Source organism: Hyla sarda, chromosome 6, assembly GCF_029499605.1.
Source record: "Hyla sarda isolate aHylSar1 chromosome 6, aHylSar1.hap1, whole genome shotgun sequence".
Classification (NCBI taxonomy): domain Eukaryota; kingdom Metazoa; phylum Chordata; class Amphibia; order Anura; family Hylidae; genus Hyla; species Hyla sarda.
In genome coordinates this window covers 206,502,623-206,524,950 of record NC_079194.1, presented here as the reverse complement: position 1 = coordinate 206,524,950, position 22,328 = coordinate 206,502,623, and the positions used below count along the sequence as shown (strand labels likewise).

Genomic DNA, 22,328 nt, shown 5'->3' with positions numbered 1-22,328 from the left:
AAACAGATTTGTAAATTACTTCTATTAAAAATCTTAATCCTTTTAGTACTTTTTAGGAGCTGTATGCTGCAGAGGAAATTCTTTTATTTTTTAATTTCTTTTTTGTCTTGTCCACAGTGCTCTCTGCTGACACCTCTGTCTGTGTCAGGAACTGCCCAGAGCAGCATAGGTTTGCAATGGGGATTTTCTCCTGCTCTGGACAGTTCCTGTTACAGGCATCAGGTGTCAGCAGAGAGCACTGTGGACAAGACAAAAAAGACATTCAAAAAGAAAAGAATTTCCTCTGCAGCATACAGCTGCTAAAAAGTACTGGAAGGGTAAAGATTTTTTTAATAGAAGTCATTTACAAATCTGTTAAACTTTCTTTCTGGCACCAGTTGATTTAAAAAAAAAATAAAAAAAATGTTTTCCACCGGAGCATTGAGAGCTCATTCCCACTATGGAACATCTGCCCGAAGATATTCCGAGCATAGATTCCATCTGGAGCTGGTTCCGGCAAAACAAGCTGGCACTAGGAAATGCGCTGTCTCAATAGACGGCAATGCATTTTAGAGAGGGTTCTGACTAAAAAATTAACACATTGGGGTTCGGAATTTCCACGGCAAAACGTCTGCCACGCAAATTCCGTAATGTGAATGGTGCAGCAAGATCCCATTGAGAACATAAGCCGAAAAATACATAGTGTGAATGGGCCCTTGGAGGTCCACTATGCCCCATAAAAATCTGGGGACAGCCTATATAGTGAGTAAGTAATGTGTATGCATATACTAACAGGGAATAGCAAACAAGAGCTGAATATGGTGGTCGGAATGTATATGGATTGCCAAATGATTCCGTTCGCTCTCTGGTTTGTAACTCAATTAAAGACACTCATGACATTTTGTTAGATCACCTCAATCTCATATGAATACCTCTCAACTTTTTGGACGGACAAATTATGGTTCATTATGACATTTTCATTTTTTAAATGCATTTCTATATGTCTGAATATTGTTTAATGTAGATATGAGAATAATAACATTTTTAAGATTCGATTTGCACCAGATGCTGAAATATTGCAGACGTCGAGCGCCAATATAGTTAGGAGATTATTAATGCATAATGTAAATCTATTTTTTAGATCACAAAGAGGGAAATCTGGGGAGGAAGAGGGACTATGGGGGAGATTTATCAAAATCTGTCCAGCGGTAAAGTTGCTGAGTTGCCCATAGCAACCAATCAGATTGCTACTTTCATTTTGCAGAGGCCTTGTTAAAAATGAAAGAGGCGATCTGATTGGTTGCTATGGGCAACTCAGCAACTTCCTCTGGACAGGGTTTCATAAATCTCCTCCAATAGAGAAACATGCATATGCTGTTAGTATATACACGTTTATGGGGGTTTCTGCAATCATCTTTCGAGATTTTACAGCATGCCATAAAGTGAGCATCCCAAATGTACAATTCAGTATCAGGAACTGGGCTGTGATGGATTGACTGATAAATCTGCCTTGTGACTACTTTAGCTTTGCATGCCATCTGATAATACACAAACATAAAAAGCTTTTGTCTATGTAAGAAAAAAAAATAGAAGCATAAATTTGGACTTTTATGCTATTATTTTACCATTTTGATGAGTAATAACATATACCATAAATACAAGGTAATCCCATCGTTTTGCAGTCAATCTCTACATAACTTTAAACCATTTTTAATTTACACCCTGGTTAATCTCAACAAAATAACGAAACGTAAAAAAAATGCCTGAAAACTATCTGTAAAAGAGGATTTATCAAAATGCTATTGCTACAGTTGAGCAGCAGGTGGCGCCAAGACCCTGTGAAGAATATAATGTTAAAAAGGTTCCATTGTTTGATCAATTTTACAGGGATAGCATCACTTTAATCTCCTCGAATAAGATCTTCCTGTTTAGTACAGATCCCATATCTGTCATTCAATTATTTCTGCTCTGACCTGACTTCACAGCTTATAAAATCCAGCATTGCTACGAAGTAACCAGTGCTACGTAAAGGAGGAGATGTCTCCCTATAGCTCTATATGTCAAGTTTCCATTATTCACCCTACTCATCATCATCATTTCAGTGTTTACATCAGACCGGGGATGGCGGGTCACCGTAAATTGTTGGTATGTAAAGCAAAGTAGACACAAAGGTCCAAAATCATCCCTCCTAAATTGCATTACACTTAGGGGTCCGTAGGAGAATAAACAGGGGATTTTTTTACAGCCAAAGGATGTGGAGTGGGTGGACGCTGAGGATATTTTAAAGAAATGTCTTGATTTTTTTTTTCAACAGGAAAGTAGCCAGAATTACAACCACAACATCTAAATATGGGGTTTGTTCGACCAAAGAGAAACCTAACTTTATTTACAGAGCAATATTTAGTTTACTTTTACCCATTTACAAGAGTGCGGAGGATGCGATTGTCGGCTTACGCCTGTAATTAATGTGAGTGACTGTGGAAAAGTACCAACAATGTAAAACTGTAGAATGTGTTAAAGGGACATAGCAAAATGAACGTGTTGAAGGGGTTATCCGGGAAAAAAACATTTTGATATATATCAACTGGCTCCAGAAAGTTAACCTCTTAAGGACCAAGGACGTACCGGTACATCCTGAGTCCGCTCCCGTTATTTAATGCGCACATCACTGATCGAGGTGCCGCACGTTATTAACCCTTTGGACGCGGCGTTCAAAGTTGATCACCGCATCTAAAGTGAAACTAAACTACCCCGGCTAGCTCAGCGGGCTGTTTGAGATCACCGCGGTGAAATTGCGGCATCCTGAACATCTGTAGGACAGCAGGAGGGTTCCTTACCTTGCCTCCTATTGTCCGATCGCCGAATGACTGCTCAGTGCCTGAGATCCAGGCATGAGCAGTCAAGCAGCAGAATCATTGATCAATGGTTTCCTATGAGAAACCATTGATCAATGTAAAAGATCAGTGAGTGCAGTGTTATAGCCCCCTACGGGAGCTATAACACTGCAAAAAAAAAAGTGAATAAAGATCATTTAACCCCTTCTCTAATAAAAGTTTGAATCACCCCCCTTTTCCCATAAAAAAAAAACTGTGTAAATAAAAATAAACATATGTGGTATCGCCACATGCAGAAATGTCCAAATTATAAAAAAATATTATTAATCAAACCGCACGGTCAATGTCGTACGCGCAAACAAATTCCAAAGTCCAAAATAGTGCATTTTTGGTAACTTTTTATATAATGAAAAAATGAATAAAAAGCGTTCAAAAAGTCCGATCAATACATAAATGGTACCACTAAAAACTTTAGATCACTGCGCAAAAAATGAGCCCTCATACCGCCCCATACGCAGAAAAATAAAAAAGTTATAGGGGTCAGAAGATGACAATTTTAAAAGTATAAATTTTCCTGCATGTAGTTATGATTTTTTCCAGAAGACAAAATCAAACCTGTATAAATAGGGTATCATTTTAATTGTTTGGACCTACAGAATAAAGAGAAGGTGTCATTTTTACCGGAAAATGTACTGCGTAGAAACGGAAGCCCCCAACATGGGGTTTTTTCTTCAATTTTGTCGCACAATGATTTTTTTTTCAGTTTCGTCGTCGATTTTTAGGTAAAATGACTATTGTCATTACAAAGCAGAATTGGTGGCGCAAAAAATAAGCCATCATATGGATTTTTAGGTGCAAAATTTAAAGAGTTATGATTTTTTAAAGGTAAGGAGGAAAAAATGAAAGTGCAAAAACGGAAAACCCCTGGTCCTTAAGGGGTTAAACCGATTTGTACATTACTTCTAATACAAATCTTAATCCTTTCAGTACTTATGAGCTGATGAAGTTGAGTTGTTCTTTTCTGTCTAAGTGCTCTCTGATGACACGTGTCTCCGGAACTGTCCAGAGTAGAAGCAAATCCCCATAGCAAACCTCTTCTACTCTGTGCAGTTCCAGAGACAAGCAGAGATGTCAGCAGAGAGCACTGTTGCCAGACAGAAAAGAACAACTCAATTTCAGCAGCTGATAGTTATTGGAAGGATTAAGATTTTTTAATAGAAGTAATTTACAAATCTGTTTAACTTTTTGGAGTATCAATGACGTAACAATAAGTATAGGTGGTCTTACGTGGGCCACCAGATTCAATGCCAATGTCATCCAGCAATATTAATGAAAAAAATAGGAGAAAAATTCTCGGGATGTGCACATAAAACGTAACTTTTACTATTGTATATATATATATAAAAGGTATATTTTTCTTAGTGTAGGTTAATGATATTTGCACGGTGGCAAAGCAAAAATAATAGAGTATACGCTGACTCGGTGTGGCTTTTTGGAGCCAGTTTTTTCCTTGAATACCCCTTTGAGCTTTTCTTCCCTAAAGCAAAATAAAATGAGTTTACTGCAATGATCTAAATCGGTGTTTTCCAAACTGTTGCAAAACTTCAACTCCCAGCATGCTTGGACAGCCGTCGGCTGTCCGGGCATGCTGGGAATTGTAGTTTTGCAACAGCTGGAGGCACGCTGTTTGGAAAACATTGATTTAAATTAAATATATTTTACAGGGATTTTATATGTTTTATGTAAATAAAGTTCTGCCACTTTTGATATACTTACTCACCTCTATACTAACTAGAACTGTTTGATTTTAGTAAATAAAGACATACTTGCTTGCAATTACCAGATGCAAACCTGTCCATAGCTAGCTCTGTGCCCATACAATTGTATTATTTTAGACAATGCTCTGTGGGCTAAACAGTGCACATTTTAGCAATCTACCAGATAGATTTTTGTACCTGCAAATTCTGACGTGTTGAGCTCACAGAGCATTGCCTAGACTGATTACAGTTGTATCCACTTCACAGCTGTGCAGTGTACTGGTTTTCAGTAAGTTATCTCTTAGGGTAGGGTCACACATGCCCTATTTTGCTGCTGTGTATTTTTCTACCCGTTGAAGTTAAAGGGGTACTCCGCTGCTCAGCATTCGGAACATGTTCCTAACTCTTAGAGCCGGCACCAGGGGCTCGTGATGTCACGGCCACGGCCCCTTGTGACATCATGCCTCACCCCCTCAATGCAAGTCTAAGGGAGGGAGCATGGCCATGATGTCACGAGCCCCCAGTACCGCATACGGCGGCGCACTCAGCAGCAGGACCCCCGTGATCAGACATCTTATCCCTCGCACTTTGGATAGGGGATAAGATGTCTAGGGGCCAAGTACCAATTGACTTAAATGGGTAGGAAAATACGCAGAAAAAAACGACACGCGTGACCCTACCTGTAAAGTATACCTGTCATATCAGAGAAAAAAAAATATGCTTATATGTGTTACTCAATAGGTCATGCAGATTGTTAACTTGTCTTTTGTATGGGTCTAGCTTCTGTATAGAAACATAAAATGTTAACATCCTTTAACCTTTCCTGGTAAGTTTTATCCTGCAATCCATGTACTAGTTTATTAGTTCTTCTTTGAACTCTCTCTAGAGTATCTATATCGTTCTGGAGATACGGCCTCCAGTACTGCGCACGATACTCCAAATGAGGTCTCACCAGTGTTCTGTACAGCGGCATGAGCACTTCTCTCTTTCTACTGCTTATACCTCTCCCTATACATCCAAGCATTCTGCTAGCATTTCCTGCTGCTCTATTACATTGTCTTCCTACCTTTAAGTCTTCTGAAATAATTACTCCTAAATCCCTTTCATCAGATACTGAGGTCAGGACTGTGTCAAATATTCTATATTCTGCCCGAAGGTTTTTACGCCCCAGGTGCTTTATCTTGCACTTATCCACATTAAATTTCAGTTGCCAGAGTTCTGACCATTCTTCTAGTTTTCCTAAATTCTTTTCCATGTGTGTCATCAGCAAAAAGACACACCTTACCATCGAGACCTTCTGTAATATCCCTAATGAAGATATTAAACAATATTGGTCCCAGTACAGATCCCTGAGGTCCCCACTGGTGACAAGACCTTTCTCTGAATATTCTCCATTAATTACAACCCTCTGTTGTCTGTTACTCAGCCACTGCCTAATCCACTCAACAATATGGGAGTCCAACCTCAATGATTGTAGTTTATTGAGAAGTCTTCTATGTGGGACAGTGTCAAAAGCCTTACTAAAATCTAGATATGCGATGTCTACTGCCCCTCCATCATCTTTTATTTTAGTCACCCAGTCAAAAAAATCAATAAGATTTGTTTGACATGATCTCCCTGAAGTAAACCCATGTTGTTTTTCATCTTGCAATCCATGGGATTTTAGATGTTCCACAATTCTATCCTTTAGTAGGGTTTCCATTATTTTCCCCACTATTGATGTCAGAATAACTGGCCTATAGTTGCTTGATTCCTCCCTACTACCTTTCTTGTATCTGGCTCACAAATCCCTTTGTTCTGCTGCTCACTCATTCTGTCATCCACTGCTCAAAAAGGGGAGTGTCCGAGGCAAGCACTTAGTCTGCTCTAACTCACTTCCTCCCTGAGCCTGCCATGCTGTGTTGAATCTCTTCATCCAATTACTGCAGGCTGCTCTGTAACCCCCTCCTCTCTGTTTTCAGACAGGAGTAATAGTTAGGGCAGGAGAGATCACAGAGGAGTTCTAGTCCCACCCTAACTTAGTGGACTTTGTCCATGTATGTGCTTTAGCTGAGACAAAGATGATGCTGCAGCCAGACAGGAATATGTTCTGGATGTCATGGGGACCTCTAGTAGTATTTTCTATAGCCATGATTAATATATAGTCTATTAGAAAGGTTAACATTTTGGCAAGATGTACAACATAGAAAAAGTTTTTGATTCTGACATTGCCCATTTAACCAGGAAGTTTACACTTTATGGGGGGAATTTATCATTATATATACACAGTTTTCACTGTCTAAATTGCGCAATCTTTTTTGCGCAATTCTAAATCACGTTGTACGGTAGAGCTGATTATGTGGTAGACATCGATTTATAAATTGTGTCTTTTCTCTTTACACACACAAATTTTGCACAACTCCTGATTTTATTACGCAAATATACACCATCAAGGAGGACGCTTAAAATGTTATAAGAATAAGTCCAGCATGTCCAGCAATATGTAATGCATATTTAGATTAGACTCCGGCCTGTACAGACTGTGGATCTGTAGAACTGTGTAAAATTCGAACTCCTGCTGTTCTATGTAACATGGTGACCAAAGAATACCACTGTACGTGCAGGGAGGGAGAAGGAGGTATGGCTGTTAGGTCTATGTATATGTGTGATCATGTGTATGCAGCAGAGCTGAGTGTGTGATTGTGTGTATGCAGAAGAGCTGAGTGTGTGATTGTGTAAATGCAGCAGAGCTGAGTGTGTGATTTTGTGTATGCAGCAGAGTTGAGTGTGTGATTGTGTGTATGCAGCAGAGCTGAGTGTGTGTATGCAGCAGTGCTGAGTGTGTGACTATGTGTATGCAGCAGAGCTGAGTGTGTGATTTTGTGTATGTAGCAGAGCTGAGTGTGGGATTTTGTGTATGCAGCAGAGCTGAGTGTGTATATGCAGCAGAGCTGAGTGTGTGACTATGTGTATGCAGCAGAGATGAGAGTGTGATTGTGTGTATGCAGCAGAGCTGAGTGTGTGATTGTGTGTATGCAGCAGAGCTGAGTGTGTGATTGTGTGTATGCAGCAGAGCTGAGTGAGTGATTGTGTGTATGCAGCAAAGCTGAGTGTGTGATTGCGTGTATGCAGCAAAGCTGAGGGTGTGATTGTGTATATGCAGCAGAGCTGAGTGTGGGATTGTGTATATGCAGCAGAGCTGAGTGTGTGTGTGTATGCAGCAGAGCTGAGTGTGTGCGTGGTCATGCATACACATAATCATACATTCAGCTCTTCTTCATACACATGCCGCACACCAATTTCTGCTACATGAACATGATCACACACTCAGCTCTGGTACATGTACACAGTGTTTACCAACCAGGGTGCCTCCAGTTGTTGCAAAATTGCCACTCCCAGCATGCCAGGTTTTGCAACACTTGGAGGCATTCTGGTTGGTAAAACTGGTATAGAGGTAAGAGATTGTTTTTTAACACAGAGAGGTAAGAGATTTTTTAACACAGACATTCTGTGTACTTTATAAAGATTTATGATTTTACAATTGTGCACACACTTCTGCTCCGGCAATTCTAGCTATGTGAGCAGGGTACCACGGGAAAAATGCCACAGCTCTGTGAAGTGTGAGGTAGCGTGAGGCGGGGGGGGGCGTTTCTATATTTGCACAAAATTTATCAAAGGACGTGCACAACTTTTGTAAATATTGAGCAAGAGTGTAAATTAGACAAGCAGTGTAAAGGGGTAGATTTGTGTCTACAATAGACGCCTAATGATAAATGTCCCCCTATCACTCCATGTAGGGCAGCAGATTTCAGGGAAATAGGCAATGGATGGATAGCCAGACACTGAATCAAAGCATTGGAAGCCTACTACCATTGATGATGCTAGACTTCAGGATTATTGGGAATATGCCATACTTAAATATTGTATTACAAAGTTTGGGTACTGGATAAGGGTGCAAGGTAAAGATAGCATCACAGAGCCTGCAGGTAGTGTTGGATATTCCAGCATTGGATGTCTAAAGACTAAACTTAGTGTGTGGGGGGGGGGGTGATTAATCATTGTATGTAGACTATATTTTTGCTCTAAATTCGTCTCTAAAATTTTTTTTAACAGTAAGGCACAGGGGGAACATACCTAATTGGAAGGGGGGGGGTATCTACAGGGATAACCTACCCACTGGGAACCTACTATTGTGGGCCTAAATACTCGGGGGACCTGCCCATCGTGGATCTAGATAGTGGAGAAACTATCTATTGGGGGCCTATATATTGGAAAAACAACTTTTTTGGAGGCCATATACTGGGGTAAAACTTCACTTTTAATAGATTATTAAAAGTGAAGTTTTAATCATATCTTCAATATAAGGTTCCCTTTCGCTTTATTGAGAAAACATTTTTGGGAGACCTAAACCTCTAGCTAGAAGCTATATCGAGTATACATATACTGGGTTAACTGTATACTGGAGAACCTACAGCTCTCCCGGTTTATCCCAAGTTTCTCAAGGATTATTTACTGTGTGGACATTGGGGGAGATAAGTTGTGGTGAGGGGACAGCCTCACCAGCGACGCTCCTCTGGACGAAGCCGGCGTTCCTCCAGCCGAGGTTGCAGGCCACTCTCCATTGTCCTCGGGCAGTGGGACTTTGAGATAGGCATCTTCGATGGAGATTCTTTGAAAACGATCCACCAGCTATTGAAACACGTGCACCGCGTTGATTTTTTGGGCCTCCGGTGCCATCTTGGGACTCTCCAACCTCATGTTTGCTTGCTCCGCCATGTTGCTCACCTCACAGACTTCTGGCACACTGAAGCGGTCCAGCGGCGCGGTGTCTTTTATATTTTTTTTCCAGAGGCCTTTTCAAAAATGAAAGAAGCAATCTGATTGTTTGCTATGGGCTTTTCCTCTGGACAGGTTTTGATAAATCTCCCCCAATGTGATGGGAAACTTAAGTGGTGAGGTGCAGTGTGATCCAGTGGAGCCACCATGCAGAGGTTCCAGAATCCGTGAAGGTGCTGCAGCAGTAGGTTCTTGTGTTTTTGCTGAGAGAGGAACCTGTGAGCAAGAGAGATTGCGCTAGTTTGGTAGCCACTGCTGGGCTAGTGTGTGGGCTTTGGAAGCTCCAGCCCTGAGTCAGAGAGTGATACCAGAGGTAGTGGGACACAGGCTTCTCTCAGGACTACAGGGAGGCATGTTCATCCAAGTTCAGTGGGACAGTATTAACCTAAAGGGCTCTGGAATGTAAAGCATTACGGTCATTTAAATTAACCTTTGACATGTCAAACGTTAAGATCAGTCAAGGTGCTGAAACCTCCTCTGATCCTTTGTTACGCAGGAGTGAAGCAAGATTCACTCAGGCATAACCAAGTAAAAGGTCCAAGTGTTCAGTAACAAAAGATACTGAAGTTAACCTATGTGACATTAATGTTGTTACTACTGCTGTGCTATGATCAGTTGAACAGTCCTTAACAAGATGGTCCTCCTAACCAACAAGGGCTGTGACCAAGACTGTGTTGGCCTCTCTGTGGCCTGGCACTATACTCTTCTTGCACTGAATACTATGAGATATGCATGCTACACAGTTGTAGCCATGTTTAGTCACTCAGTCGGTGAAAAGTATAGCAGTATGCTCTAAAACTCCCTCTTGTATTTTTTTTATTTTTTATTTTTTTTATGTTTATGCTGAGGATTTGGAGCTCTGTGTCTGAAAATCAAAGCTCTAATCTATATAGAGATAATAAAAATAATAAAAAAAAAAGAATCAACATAGAATATTGTACTGATCCAATTCCAATTTTGTTCCCACCATAAAAGTGTCCTTTTTATGTTAAAGGGGTTCTCCGGTACTTACTCATCTTATCCCCTATCCTAAGGATAGGGGATAAGATGGCTGATCGCGGCAGTCCCACAGCTGGGGACGCCCGTGATCATGCACGCGGCACCCCGTTTGTAATCAGTCCCCGGAGCGTGTTCGCTCCGGGTCTGATTACGGGCGACTACAGAGCCGGCGGTGTGTGATGTCACGCCTCCGCCCCTGTGTGACATCACGCTCCGCCCCCAATGCAAGTCTATGGGAGGGGGCATGACAGCTATCACGCCCCCTCCTGTAGGCTTGCATTGAGGGGCGGAGGCGTGACGTCACACGGGGGCGGAGGCATGACGTCACGCGCCGCCAGCCCTGTAGTCGCCCGTAATCAGACCCGGAGCGAACACGCTCCGGGGACTGATTACAAACGGGCTGCAGCGTGCATGATCCCGGGTGTCCTCAGCTGCGGGACTCCCGCGATCAGGCATCTTATCCCCTATCCTTTGGATAGGGGATAAGATGTGTAAGCACCGGAGAACCCCTTTAATGGTAGCATTGTAGGAGATATCAACTAAACATTTAGTTAGAAAATATTAATGTAACTTGTAAAATGGAGTTCTAATGTCATTTTTAAAGTCACATTTGTTGCGTGCTTTTTAGTGGACATGCGTATAATTTATCATATGTGTGATAAATAACGTGCAAGTCCACCAAAACTAACAAAATGACTTCACAACACCATTTCTTACTTGGTAAAGAAGGTTTCTAGAGCGACACTAAAGGTGGTCTATGTTTGTGGGGATTTCGTAATCATTGCCTTGTAACGCAAATGATAAATTAATGCCCACTGCATGTAAAGTGGCCTACATAGAAAAGTCTATAAAATTACATTTTGTAAGTTAAAAAATGCTAAAAAAAATGCAAATCCCCCCAAAAATACTCGCAAATTAGATTAAAAAAATAGGCAAAAAAAAAGAGATAGATCTTCCCCCAGTATGTTGAGGAAAAATGTACTCTTTTTATGAAATTTTTCCTCACATATGTTCACCCAATACAGAACAATGCAGAGGAACTGGTTCGCTATGATTATAAAGATATGCTTCCTGCAATGTTTCCAAATATTAAATCTTTGTTGTTACATCCAGCGCTCTGGCCAGACATGCTGGCCGTGAGCGCTTTCCTTCTCTGCCCGTCTCAGCCGGCGGGACAGGGAATCACATCGAATCCGAGCCCGTCACTCACCTCCGCTCTCTGCTGTTCCTTCTGTCCTCTTGCAGCACCGGCGCGCGTGCCCCCGCCTCCTAGGGCGTGCATGCCGGAGTGCTCAGATTTAAAGGGCCAGTGCGCCCGTAATTATGACATACACCTGAATTTTTTCTATAAGTATCTGCACCTCCTACTAACCCCTGCCAGATCTTTGTTTGCCCTTGTAAAAGCTATTCAGTGTCTTGCCATGCTAGTTCCTGACCCCTCAGTTCCGTGACCTGACCTTGCTCCCGTGTCGCCTGCCTTTGACCTTCTGCTCCATTCCTGACTTTGCACCTGTGCTGCCTGCCCTGACCTTCTGCTATCCAGACCATGAGTTGCCGTTTCCCTCCTTTACCTCGAATCTCCTCAGCCACCTGTGTGGTCAAGTCGTGCCAGGGGTAGCGACCTGGGTGCCGTCTGCTGCAGCAAATCCATCCTGCTTTGTAGCGGGCTCTGGTGAAAACCAGTGACACCTTAGACTCCGCTCCCTGGCATTGCCCATGTCATCTACCACACCGGTCCAGCGGATCCCCTACTACCCTGAGGGCTACAGCCTACTGCCGTGAGTCTTGCATTTATCATCACAAATTAGTTCCTTCTGCTAGTGATGGCTTTTTTAGGGTGGCCTGTTTACATAGTACTATGCAGTAAATTCTACGAACCATTAATCATGGTGCTGAAGTTGTTAGTTCATAATAAACTATGTCAGATCTAGCTCTCAATAAGAACCCAATGTAACATTACCAGTAAAAGAGTCCAAAAAGATGCTCCCATAGCCATCCTCATTGGCTACAAGCACATATCTCTGAACTTGTGGCGACGCTGCGTCTGCATATGTCTGCGGTTTCTTCTTGTTTCCAGAAGGGCAAACTCTTTGGGAGGGCCATGATTTCCAAACATATGGGAATACAGCTGCTTGTCAATGTGTCCTGTTGTTGGATGAGGATCTAAGATCCAAAAGAAAGCAATAGCAAACATAGGACTGCAATAAATACTGTGCACCACTAATATTCTCCTAATCCCTTATACTCTGGGAAACTGTAAAATTATATGAAGTCAAAGTCAAAAGGTTACAATCTGATTTTCCTAGAACTTGTATACAAGTGCCATTGATGATAATGCCAATTGTCCCCAGTCCTAGGTTTTATAGATTTGTGCACAACATCCATTCAGTGCAAATGATTTCACAATATATGTTTTAAAACATTGACATGAAAAGAAGGTGATTTCATAATAACATCAGGATTAATGCAGCATGGATTGCAGTCATTTCCTTTAAAGGAGTACTCCGCTGGAAAACAAAAATATAATCAACTGGTGCCACAAAGTTAAACAGAATTGTAAATTACTTCTATTTAAAAATCATATTGCTTCCAGTACTAATCAGCCAGTGTAAGCTCCACAGGAAGTTGTCATGTCTGCCTGACCAGAGTGCTCTCTGCTGACACCTCTGTTCATGTCAGGAACTGTCCAGAGCAGGAGCAAATCCCCATAGCAAACCTATCCTGCTCTGGACAGTTCCTGACATGGACCGAGGTGTCAGCAGAGAGAACTTGTGGTCAGACAGAAAGGAAATTTAAAAAGAAAAGAACTTCCCGTGGAGCATTCAGCAGCTGATAAGTACTGGAAGGATTAAGATTTTTTTAATAGAAGAGCAAAACTAAAAATGAATCTATGCCTATCGTGTTTTCCATACAATATAGCACTGACTTTAGAGCTGTAAAAAGGATTATTGATAAACATATACCCATTTTGTATACTGATCCCAATTTTAGGGAGGCTCTAAAGCAAGGCTATATGTGTGTATCAAGAAAAGCCCCCACTATTGGACAAATAATCTCGCCCAGTCTGTTTATGGATCGCCCAGCCAGGAAACCCATGTGGCTCAACTATTTAGATTCATTTAAATGTGGGGCTAACAGATGTATTTGTTGCAATTATATGGTCAACTCCACAGAATTTTCCTCCTTTAGCAGTAACAAAATTTTTTCCATTAAGCAATACATCAATTGCAACACTGTTGGAGTAATACAGTGACCCCCCCAGACCTACGATGGCCCCGACATATGATCATTTCAACATACAATGGCCTCTCAGAGGCCATCGCATGTTGAAGGTAGCATCAACATACGATGCTTTTGTATGTCGGGGCCACCGCATAAACGGCTATCCGGCAGTGCAGAATGCCTCAGCTGCCACCAGATAGCTGTTTACGGTGCCTTGTGTGGTCCGCTGATGATCACTTACCTGTCCTCGGGGCTCCGGCGCATTATCTTCAGGATCCCCTGCATCGTCGGCGCTCTCCATCGTCGTCATCACATCGCTGCGTACGCCATCCCGTCATCCAATAAGAGTGGCATGCGTAGTGATGTGATGGCGGCGACGGAGAGCGAGGATGCCGGGGGAGCAGAGGCCTTGCCGGAGCGTCGGGGACACCCCGGGGACGCGGTGACAGCGATGGAAGGCGACATCCAGGGCAGCGGTGACGAGTGGTGACGGTCCGGAGCGGCGGGGACACGTGAGTACAACCTCCAATACCAGTGTTCTTAAACCTGTGGACCTCCAGATGTTGCAAAACTACAACTCCCAGCATGCCCGGACAGCCGTTGGCTGTCCGGGCATGCTGGATGTTGTAGTTTTGCAACATCTGGAGGTCCGCAGGTTGTAGACCACTGTCCTATATTTTACATTGCACGGATCCCTCAACATACGATGGTTTCAACAAACGATGGTCCGTTTGGAACGGATTACCATCGTATGTTGAGGGAGCACTGTATACCTCTTCACATGTCGTGACTGCAATTTACAGTATGTGGGTTGTACTATCAACTCATTGAAAATGGGAATACGCAAACATCTTTCAGATTTAATACATTTTCAGTCACGACATGTATTGATGGTTACAAAGCATGTTGCGGAGAGTCATGGGGGCAACACATCCTGTCTGCAACTTCAGGGTATAGAAAGAGTTACATTGCTACCAAGGGGAGGAAACATGAAACAGAAAATATTAGACCGAAAAGTGTCACTTTTACCGTGTTCCTGTGATGTCTACCATGGCTTATCAATAAAAGAACCATTCCTGAGTTGGGCGCTGGACATTCTTGTTCTTTCCTGGTATTTTGGGAAGAAGTCCACGTCAGGTCCGTGCGCCTATTGCAGCGTGTGCTAAAACGCACATTGCTCTCTAATTTACAAATCTGTTTAACTTTCTGGAACTAGTTTATTTAAGAGAAAATGTTTTACCGTGGACTACCCCTTTAAATATCAAAGTATGGTTTTATATAAGATGTGCCAAGAGGAGTAACTTGTAGCTTCTGGGCCACAATGTAAAATCTGCAACAGGGCCCCCTGTGCCAATTATAATACTAGCCTCTTATGGGGCTGATATGCTTTGGGGCCCCTTAGGCACGCCCCTGGATGCACCCCTTTGTTTTGTTTTTTATTTTGTTACAAACACATTTTCCTCCAAATATTTATATAATCACTGTAAATCCCAAGGTTAGCAAAACATTAACTTCCAATATTCCAAAAAGATTAATGCTACAGATAATGAATATTACTATTGGAATCCATTGAGCCTCCATACTATTAATTTTAACCCCTTAAGGACGCAGCCTTTTTTCACCTTAACCCCTTAAGGACCGGAGGTTTTTCCGTTTTTGCATTTTCGTTTTTTGCTCCTTGCCTTTAAAAAATCATAACTCTTTCAAATTTACACCTAAAAATCCATATGATGGCTTATTTTTTGCGCCACCAATTCTACTTTGTAATGACGTCAGTCATTTTGCCCAAAAATCTATGGTGAAGCGGGAAAAAAATCATTGTGCGACAAAATTGAAAAAAAAACGCTGTTTTGTAACTTTTGGGGGCTTCCGTTTCTACGTAGTACATTTTTCGGTAAAAATGACACCTGATATGTATTCTGTAGGTCCATACGATTAAAATGATACCCTACTTATATAGGTTTGATTTTGTCGGACTTCTGGAAAAAATCATAACTACATGCAGGAAAATTAATACGTTTAAAATTGTCATCTTCTGACCCCTATAACTTTTTTATTTTTCCGTGTATGGGGCGGTATGAGGGCTCATTTTTTGCGCCGTGATCTGAAGTTTTTAACGGTACCATTTTTGCATTGATAGGACTTATTGATCACTTTTTAATCATTTTTAAATGATATAAAAAGTGACCAAAAATGCACTATTTTGGACTTTGGAATTTTTTTGCGCGCACGCCATTGACCGAGCGGTTTAATTAATGATATATTTTTATAATTCGGACATTTCCGCACGCGGTGATACCACATATGTTTATTTTTATTTTTATTTACACTGTGTTTTTTTTTTTATTGGAAAAGGGGGGTGATTCAAACTTTTAATAGGGGAGGAGTTAAATGATCTTTATTCACTTTTTTTTTTCACTTTTTTTTTGCAGTGTTATAGGTCCCATAGGGACCTATAACACTGCACACACTGATCTTCTATGTTGATCACTGGTTTCTCATAAGAAACCAGTGATCAACGATTCTGCCGGATGACTGCTCATGCCTGGATCTCAGGCACTGAGCAGTCATTCGGCGATCGGACAGCATGGAGGCAGGAAGGGGCCCTCCCGCTGTCCTGTCAGCTGTTCGGGATGCCGCGACTGAGCTAGCCGGGAACTTTCACTTTCACTTTTAGCCGCGCGGCTCAGCTTTGAGCGCGCGGCTAAAGGGTTAATAGCGCGCGGCGCCGCGATCGGCGCTGCGCGCTATTAGAGGCGGGTCCCGGCTTCACTATGACGCCGGGCCCGCCATGATATGACGCGGGGTTACTGTGTAACCCCGCGTTATATCGGAAGAGCAGGACCAAGGACGTACCGGTACGTCCTTGGTCCATAAGGGGTTAAGGACTGAGCCCTTTTTCGCAATTCTGACCACCGTCACTTTACGAATTAATAACGCGAAAACGCTTTTACCGAATATTCTGATTCTGAGAATGTTTTTTGTGACCTATTCTACTTTATTTTGGTGGTAAATTTTCGGCGTTAATTGCATCCTTTTTTGGTGAAAAATCCCAAAATTTCATGAAAATTTGGAAAATTTTGCATTTTTCTAACTTTGAAGCTCTCTAATTGTAAGGAAAATGGATATTCCAAATAAATTTTATTTTTCTTCACAAACACAATATGTCCACTTTATGTTGGCATCATAAAATGGATATATTTTTGCTTTTTGAAAAAATTAGAGGGCTTCAAAGTAGAGCAGCAATTTTCAAAAATGTCATGAAAATTGCTAAATCTGAAGGGACAGATGTTACAGAACTACAACTCCCAGCATGCCTGGGCAGTCAAGGCATGCTGAGAGTTGTAGTTTGGCAACATCTGGAGGGCTACTGTTTGGGCACCACTGTAACAGTGGTCTCCAAACTGTGACCCTCCAGATGTTGCAAAACTACAACTCCCAGCATGCCCAGACAGCCTTTGGCTGTCTGGGCATGCTGGGAGTTGCAGTTTGGCCCCCCTAGTGGTTGCCCCAGTAAAGATCGATTTACTTTCACTTTCAATTCCCCCCCCCCCCCCACCCCCACTGTCGATTCCCTACCTGATCAGGATCCAGCAGACTCCAGCGAAGATCCCAGGTCCCCAGGCATCTTCTCCTGGAGGTACGGCCTCCATCTTCTTTCCAGAGCCCCTCGACATCCAGGGGCGGGCAGAACGGGGGGTTGCCAAGGCAACCCCCTGTCCTGCGCTGCCATTGGTCAGAACTCCGTTCTGACTAATGCCAGGGGATAGGAGTAGATCGCAGCTTTGCGACCTCACTCCTATACTTTAGGCTGATCGGGGCTGTTGCTGACAACTCCGATCAGCCCTATTTTCCGGGTGATCGGGTCACCAGAGACCCAATCAGCCCGGAATTGGAGAAAATCGCATGTCTGAATTGACAAGCGATTTTCTCCGATCGCCGACATGGGGGGGGGGGTCTCAGGACCCCCCTGGGCGATGTGCCAGGGTGCCTGCTGAATGATTTCAGCAGGCATCCGGCTCCGGTACCCAACTGGCTAGCGGTGGGGACCAGATTTCCCACGGGCGTATGGATACGCCCTCGGTCCTTAAGGACTCGGAATGCAGGGCGTATCCATACGCCCTGTGTCCTGAAGAGGTTAAGTCACAACTGCAGTTCACAAGATTGCAGACAAAACACTATGGGGGAGATTTATCAAAACCTGTGCCGAGGAAAAGTTGCCTATTTGCCCATAGCAACCAATCAGATCGCTTCTTTCATTTTCGCCTTTGCAGGGGCCTTGTCAAAAATTTTAGAAGAAATCTGATTGGTTGCTATGGGCAACTCAGCAACTTTTCCTTTGCACAAGTTTTGATAAATCTCTCCCTATGTTGCTGTGGACTGCAGCTATAGTTTCATAGTTACAATAAGGGAGGAGCAAATGGATTTGTAGCCAATGAATTTAATTTGAATTTTGATTTTTTTTTTTTTTTTGCGGTTTACTTCATTGATAGAGATGCCACTTATCCCCTCCTTAGTCCCAAATTTCGGTCACTTGAGGACAAAGTGAAAAACCCCAATTCCAGGTCTGGTCACAGACAGGAGTAGGGAGTGGGTGTTACTTCACTGCAAGCAAAATAACAATGACCCTTCTACAGTAAGAAGTGATTTGGGTTGCCCAAACCTGACCCCATTGAGACATAGCTATATAAACCCAGCATTAAACGTCCTGGTATCATTATACGTAGCCTACAAATATTCATGTCTTGTCTTAGATGTGAAAATGAACATTTATAGGTGTTGAAAATGTAAAGCAATTTACTGATTTGTAAGGCTAGGTTCACATTGAAGTCGTATTCCATCCCATTCAGGGTCTTTTATTTTTTCTTAAGCAGAATGAACCCTGAAATGGGTAAGAACACATTGGACATTGGTGGGTCCCGATGTCGGAACCCATTCATTTGTGGTCCGAGAGAGTGTCGGCCCGTACAGGAAATCGCGGGGGGTCCCAGCGTTCGGACCCCCTGTGATCAGATAAGTGTCTCACATTGCAGATCTCCTTTAATGTTGTATTACATTTTCTATTAGACATCTCAAAAAAATCTTTGCCTCTCGAGTCTGAGTTATGAAAGACTCTTAATTCAGGGGAAAGTCGTCCGGCCTTTGCCCAGAGATTTCTCCAAACTGTGTGTCTGCTAAGCTTTGTGGTACATTAAGTTGAATGTAAACAAATGTAATAGTTATATATTTGAGTTACAGTAATAACAACATAAATTATGAAATTAATAGTACTATACGGTGAACGCTTGATGGATGAGGACATGGGAGAACCATTGGACCACAAAATGTCCAACAGAAAGCAATGCCAAACCAAAGCTAGGAGACAGCTTATGATTTATGATGAATGCTAAAGAAATCTCTGATTTAATTATAGGTTTAATTCGTATTCAGTGGCTAGAAAAGTCTACACAATATTATTGAAATTGCAGGTGTTTGTGAGTTAAAGTCGGAAAATAAGATAAATCATGGCAGTCCTGCAAGATTACAGGAAAAACATTTTTGGGGAAAAAAACAGCTGAAAGAAAATCCGGGTTAAATCTGTCTGTTCAAACATTAACTGATCCTATCCCTACTGTCTAGATCAGGGCTTGGGAGTATCTTAGAAACAGCCCCAAAACCTGTATAAGCGATTGGATGTCCTCAAATTGTTTGTACTGCCATACAGTATACATTTTCAATTTCTGTTTCTGGTAAAGTCCTCTTGGTACCATATTTTCTTCATATGTTGTTGGTAGAGATGAGCGAACTTACAGTAAATTCGATTCGTCACAAACTTCTCGGCTCGGCAGTTCAGGACTTATCCTGCATAAATTAGTTCAGGACTTATCCTGCATAAATTAGTTCAGCCTTCAGGTGCTCCGGTGGGCTGGAAAAGGTGGATACAATCCTAGAAAAGAGTCTCCTAGGACTGTATCCACCTTTTCCAGCCCACGGGAGCACCTGAAAGCTGAAATAATTTATGCAGGAAAAGTTATCAACTGCCGAGCCGAGAAGTTCGTGACTAATCGAATTTACTGTAAGTTCGCTCATCTCTAGTTGTTGGTAATCTTTGCCGTGTTTATTGATAATTTTAATGTCTTTTGAATTCTTGCATACCTTTTTCTTGATTGGTGCCTTCCAGTAATGCAATCCTGGTTATGTCTTACAAACTCCTTGGAAGCCATGGCTATCTAAGTGGAATGCACCTAATATTCCTTGAGGGAGCTGATGCAGCCTTTCAGTGGCTATAAAACAAAAAACACTTGGCTATGTGGCATATGGTATATTATTAAAAGTGCTTGGTATATTTGTTGAAAATCCTTACTGCATCATGTGTTTTCTCCACTGTATCATAGTAGCCCATGTATTTCTACAGACTAAGTACCGTATTTTTCGTCCTATAGGACGCACCGGCGTATAAGACGCACCCAATTTATAGGTGCAAAATCTAAAAAAATAAAGATTTTGAACCCAATAGTGGTCTTCAACCTGCGGACCTCCAGATGTTGCAAAACTACAACTCCCAGCATGCCCGGACAGCCGTTGGAACCTGCAACACAAACATATTAGTATTAGGCTCTGCACTTTTCCAGCATTATCCTCTAACTTCCTTACAAATGACTCCAGCCTCCTCCAAACACTATGCTACCAGCCTTCCCACAATGCACAAGGGGGAGAGGGGGGGGGGGGTTATCAAAACCTGTGCAGAGGAAAAGTTCTGCTTCTTTCATTGTTAACAAGGCTTTAGCAAAATGAAATAAATAAATCATAATCTGATTGGTTGCTATGGGCAACTTTTCCTTTGCACAGGTATTGATAAATCTCCCCCAATGTTTCCAGCCTCACTCAAATGCCTCCAACTACCCCCCCCCCCCCCACAAGCACACACAATGCCTCCTGCATTACCCAACACAGTGACAGAGGGGTGTACATGGGAGACAGGGGGTGTACATGGGTGACAGAGGGGCGTACATGGGTGACAGAGGGGCATACAGGGGTGACAGAGAGATGTACGGGGTAACCGTGGGGTGTACAGGGGTGAAAGAGGGGTTTAGAGGGGTGACAGAAGGGTGTAGAGGGGTGACAGAAGGGTGTACAGGAAAGCAGAGGGGTGTCCAGGAGTTACAGAGAGGTGTAGAGGAGTGAAAGAAGGGTGGGGGTGCACTACCTGAAGCTGAGTAGCCCTCTGTCAGCGCTGCCCCTGCTCGTTCCCTCCATCCACATCATTCTGCTGAGGGACCAGGGAGAATCCAGAGCTGCTCCACAGGATAGGGAGGATACATGAGGATTGGAGCTGCAGCATCACCCGTCCTGGCACTGCACACAGACTTCCCTCCCGCCTGACCTGCATACCTGTGATTCACAGGTGAGCAGGCCTGGGCAGAAAAATCAGAAGAAGTTAGCGCCATATTTCCCACCAGAGTGTCCTCGCATCCCGGTTGGGAATCAATGCCTTAGTGTAATGAGTGAGGGGAACTCTGAGGACAATGCGCTCCAGTACGCTTAAAACAGTATTTATCTACAACACCAGCAGGTGTGTACTTTTGGCTGGCCTTTCACAGTATCTAGGCCCTTAAAACTTTAAAAGGAACAAAATAGTACACCACTGAGATGTACGTATGCGGTATGCACTTATGAGGGGAGTACAATGTGCTCCAGGACACTTAAAAAAGTATTTGTGTACAACACCAGCCAGTGTGTACTTTAGCCTGGCCTTTCACAGTATCTAGGCCCTTGAGACTTTAACCCCTTAAGGACCCATGACGTATGCATACGTCTCCGCACACTGGGCTTTAAGGACCCATGACGTATGCGTACGTCATGGCGTATTCCGGTCCCTGCCGCTCGCCGGGCAGAGATCGGAAGCGGATGCCTGCTGAAATTCTTCAGCAGGCATCCAGGGCAAAAGTCGAGGGGGGCCATGTAGGCCCCCCCATGTCGGCGATCGTCGCAAATCGCGAGGGAAATCGCCCCTGCGATCTGCGGCGATACCGGGCTGATCGGGTCTCTGGGACCCGACCGCCCGGTAATTTTGCATGATCCCGGTTGTCACAGACAGCCAGGACCATGCTTAAGTATAAGAGCGAGGTGGCAAGCCTGCCACCTCCTCCTATCCCCTGCGATCCGTCGGTTAGCTAACCGACCAATCGCAGGGGGGCGGTTACTTCCTCCCGCCCTGCCCGGCCCCTGGAAGTCCAGAGAGGACAGGAGGAAGACCGGAGGACGCATCGGGGGACAGGGGAGTGCTGGGGCCCGGCCCCGGTACTTACCTCGTCCCTGAAGACCCGGATCCCGGCAATGAAGACGGCGGCGGCGGTGACAGGCGAGTTCCTTTTCAGCCGCGGTCGGGCCCTTTACAGCAATGCACGTCGCCGTAAAGCGACATGCATTGCTGTATTGGGACCCTGTATACTACAGCTCCCAGCATGCCCAGACAGCCCTTGGCATCTGGGCATGCTGGGAGTTGCAGTTTTGCAACATCTGGAGGTCCACAGTTTTGGGACCACTGTGCCCTTCCAGATGTTGCAAAACTACACATCCTCAGCATGCCCTTACTGTCCAGGCATGCTGGGAGTTGTAGTTCTGTAACATCTGGCCCTTCAGATGTTGCCGAACTACAACTCCCAGCATGCCTGGACAGTTTTGGCATACTGGGAGTTGTAGTTTTGCAACATCTGGAAGGGCACAGATTGGGAACCACTGT

At 43.3% G+C, this 22,328-nt stretch overlaps 1 long non-coding RNA gene across 1 annotated transcript in view; it reads left to right on the top strand.

Annotated features, from left to right (window-relative positions):
* The first annotated feature begins 1,307 nt into the window (after positions 1-1,307).
* Positions 1,308-22,328, top strand: part of LOC130276656 (uncharacterized) — a 29,846-nt gene continuing 8,825 nt past the window's right edge. Inside the window, exons 1-2 of the long non-coding RNA XR_008845205.1 lie at positions 1,308-1,421; positions 2,294-2,446. This is a non-coding gene — a long non-coding RNA (uncharacterized LOC130276656). The remainder of the gene's footprint in view (positions 1,422-2,293; positions 2,447-22,328) is intronic.